This window comes from Dioscorea cayenensis, chromosome 20 (genome assembly GCF_009730915.1).
Source record: "Dioscorea cayenensis subsp. rotundata cultivar TDr96_F1 chromosome 20, TDr96_F1_v2_PseudoChromosome.rev07_lg8_w22 25.fasta, whole genome shotgun sequence".
In the NCBI taxonomy this organism is placed as follows: Eukaryota; Viridiplantae; Streptophyta; class Magnoliopsida; order Dioscoreales; family Dioscoreaceae; genus Dioscorea; species Dioscorea cayenensis.
The window spans coordinates 20,525,782-20,529,643 of record NC_052490.1 but is presented as its reverse complement, the minus strand read 5'-3'; the positions used below and the strand labels follow the sequence as shown (position 1 = coordinate 20,529,643).

Below are 3,862 nucleotides of genomic sequence, written 5' to 3'. Positions count from 1 at the left end.
CTTAGAACTTCGAGCTAAAGCCGGCATTCATCCACATGTTGCAGCAATCCGCAAAGTTTAATGGTTTGGCCGATGAGGATCTAAACAATCACATAGAGAACTTTCTCGAGGTGTGTGATATGCTCAAGATAAACGGAGTGACGGATGATGCCATCAAATTGAGAGCCTTCCCATTTTCCCTAAAGGGGAGAGCAAAGCAATGGCTACACTCATTACCTAAAGCCTCGATCACCACATGGGAGGAGATGGTATAAGCTTTTCTTGGTCGTTATTTTCCTCCCGAAAAATCTGCAAAACTTAGGAATGAGATCTCATCCTTTGTACAGTCAGAATTGGAGTCTCTATTTGAGACGTGGGAAAGGTTCAAGGAGCTCCTGCGCAAGTGCCCACAACATGGATTCCCGGAGTGGATGATTGTTCAGACTTTTTACAATGGTTTGAATCCAAGCACAAGGCAACTCTTAGATGCGGCAGCAAGAGGTACCTTAGGTAGCAAGACCCCCGATAAGGCCCGTCAACTTATTGAAGAAATGGGTCTAAATAGCTACCAGTGGAATGTTAGAGAGAACAAGAAAGTGGCCGGGCTCCATGAGATAGATGCAGTAACTTCATTGGCGGCTCAATTCGAATCACTGAGTAAGAAGTTAGATGTTCTAACTTCGAATAGAGTGGCGGCTGTGAAAACTTGTAGTGGATGTGGAGGAGGACATGCTTCCTCCGATTGCCCGATCTCCATTGGTGATGTATCTTCAGTTAGGAAGGTTGATTTTGTGGGTAATGCAATGAGGAACCAATGGAATCCATATAGCAACACCTACAATTCAGGTTGGAAGAATCATCCCAATTTTTCATGGAGCAACCAAGGTCTACAAAAGGCCATGGGGCCGCCGGGTTTCCAACAACAACAACAAGCCCCAAATGTTGAGAACCAAGTTTCTGGCTTAGAGACCTGTATGACCAACTTAGAGAAGGCTTTAACAAGATTTGTGCAATCGTCAAATTCAAGGTTTGAATCAGTTGAGGCCACACTTCGCAATCACACCACGTCCTCGAACAATCTTGAGAATCAAGTTGGATAAATTGCAAAGTGTTTAGCGGAAAGACCACAAGGAAGTTTACCGAGCAACACCGAGACGATTCTCAGAGAGCATGTGAAAAGGCGATCACTTTGAGAAGTGGTCGTGAGGTTGAAGATAAGCTTCCAAGTGAGAAGTCCAATGTACATGCACCCCAGGTCATTGAGGTAGAAGGGGGAACAAGCAAAGAGAAGGAGGTGGCACCTCCATCTTTCAAGCCAAGAATCCCTTATCCCTCAAGGTTGAAGAATGACCAAGCGGATGAGCAATACAAAAAGTTCCTAAGTCTATTTAAGCAACTCCACATCAACATCCCTTTTGTAGAGGCATTGGCTCGAATGCCTAAGTATGCTAAATTTTTGAAAGATTTGTTGACTAACAAGAGGATGTTAGAGGAGAGTGCTTCTGTAATTCTAGATGCATCTTGCTCGGTGATAAGTGCTTGAGTGGACATATTTCTATATATGTTTTACATGCATTGAGCATCATTTCTACAATGGTTTATGTCTCATATTGTGTATTTGTTGTTCTTTTGTGCAATTAGGTTGTGGAAGCCTTGAAGAGTCAAAAGGAAGCAAAGATAGGCTATAAAGACACAATGTTGGGAGTTCTTGTTCAATTCAAAGATCAAGACACAAGAAGAGTTTATGAATGTGGTGATGTGTGGCAACTTCCAAGGAGATTCAAGCCAAGCTACTAGTTGGAAGGGCACAAAGGCAGCCATGTCTTCATGGTCCTTCTCTTTGTGAAGATTGCAAGAACTTTCAAAGACGCATCGATGAAGAAAAGTCTTATAGTCTACCACATGGACTTGTGCCCAGCCATGTGGCCTCAAGAGAAGAGTGTTTGGGCTGTAGCAAAAAATACTATAGCGGAAAATACTGTAGCTAAGAACTGTAGAGGAAAATAATGTAGCATTTAATGTAGCTAAGCACTATAGTAGAATTACTGTTCACGCGCCCCCGTGGAAAGTCCGCACGACTGCGTGGAAATTCCTGTAGCCCACGCAGGCGCGTGGAAAATCCAGATGGACGCATGGGGGCACGTGACAAATGCGGTCTAAGGCCTATAAATAGCCGTTTTGCCCCAATCTTTCTCATCTTTTGTGCGGCTCTTGAGGGGTGGGGTGGCTAAGGTTTTGGAGAGGAGGTCTTTGCAGTTTTGGAGGTGCTTCATCACCAACTTTAATCGATTCCTCCTCTGTTATAACATCAAGGAGGCCACCGGTGAACCTAGCTTCGGAGAGGGTCCTTCAAGATGTCGAAGCTCTCCATCAAGGCCATCAGTTCATATATAAGGGGGTTTATTTCTATGGTTTTAATGTACTTTCATTCACTGATGGTGTGTTTTGTATGTTGCTCCATGGAGAAGTAAAACCTTAGAGGGTATTTGGACTTGTGAACCCTAGGATTCTCATCTTGTGTGGATTTGCTTTGTGTTTCTATTTAATCCGAGTTTGATTAAGTTTCATTCTTGATTGTTTAATGCTTGCTTACCTTATTGATCTTGTGGTTAATTGGTTTGCATGATTTGTTGCCTTGTGGGAGAGAGATCTCCATTAGTGTTAGATCCTCAAGATTGAAGAGGTTTGAGAGGGTGAGTCATGAGATAGTGAAGTGTCCCCTTTCCCCTCTGATTGGTGTTTTCTATCTTCATTCCCTATACTCTAAGAAACCATATTTGGTGGGAGGCGTGAGATTGCTTGATTTCTCCACCGGGACCTTGTAAGGGGTTAAGATCCTTCGCCGGGAATTAGGGTTGGATCAATCTTTAGGAATTGGTTACACCTTTCGGAATCCCTAGAGTGTTTTGCGGTCAAATGTGGTGTGAGGTGTTGAGATTGAGCGATTTCTCCACCGGGACCTCGTAGGGGACTAGTATCGGTGATCTGGAGGCAGACCTGATTATATTTGGAATTTTGCGACTTAACTTATTCATCATAGAAACACTTTACATATCCGGTACCTAATACCTGAATCCTAGGGGAGCATTGCCCGAATACCCCACTTTTACTGATTGAGATCTTCCTCTATTTTATCCTTGCATATTCATCTCCGGTATTCATTTCTTCGCACATTAGATCACCACACCATTCCATTTATCATTTGGCTAGATAGTAGAGGAGAAGTTAGTATTAGTAGCCTGTTCCCTATGGATTCGACTACCTGACTCACCGGCTATTTTATTACTTCGACACCCGTGCACTTGAGGTACACACACGCATATTCGGACGTGTTACTCGGCGGTCTTACAAAGGAACATGAAAAACAACAAGAAAGACCCGGGAAGCTTCATTATTCCGTGCAACATTGGCAATTTAGGTGAAGAAATGACATTGGCAGATTCAGGGGCCTGCATCAACGTCATGCCATACATCTTCTTTCAGAAACTAGGCTTGGGAGAGCCTAGGCCTACTGGGATGACGTTGCAATTGGCGGACCGAATGGTAAGATATCCGAGGAGCATCATCGAAGATGTGCTTGTCACGGTGGACAAGTACATATTTTCTGTCGACTTTGTGGTGCTAGACGTCGATGAGGATACGGATGTACCCTTCATACTTAGGAGGTCGTTCTTGCAAACTTCCAAGGCATTGATTGACATGGATGGCGGGGAGCTAACTCTGAGAGTCAGAGATGACAAGCTCACATACCGCCTCACTAAAGCCATGCGGCATTCTCTTGACTTTGATGATACTCTATACTTTCTTGACACTACTGATGAGATTATTGATAAATATGTGCAGGAAATGTTTAATCCGGACCCGTATGAGGGTTTGTTCGATC

The 3,862-nt window shown here is 43.7% G+C and overlaps 1 non-coding gene across 1 annotated transcript; it reads right to left on the bottom strand.

The window, feature by feature from the left end:
- Nucleotides 1-293: 293 nt before the first annotated feature.
- On the bottom strand, nt 294-400 carry LOC120251972. Its single transcript, XR_005533532.1, has one exon. It is a non-coding gene; the product is annotated as a small nucleolar RNA R71 (small nucleolar RNA).
- Nucleotides 401-3,862: the final 3,462 nt, after the last annotated feature.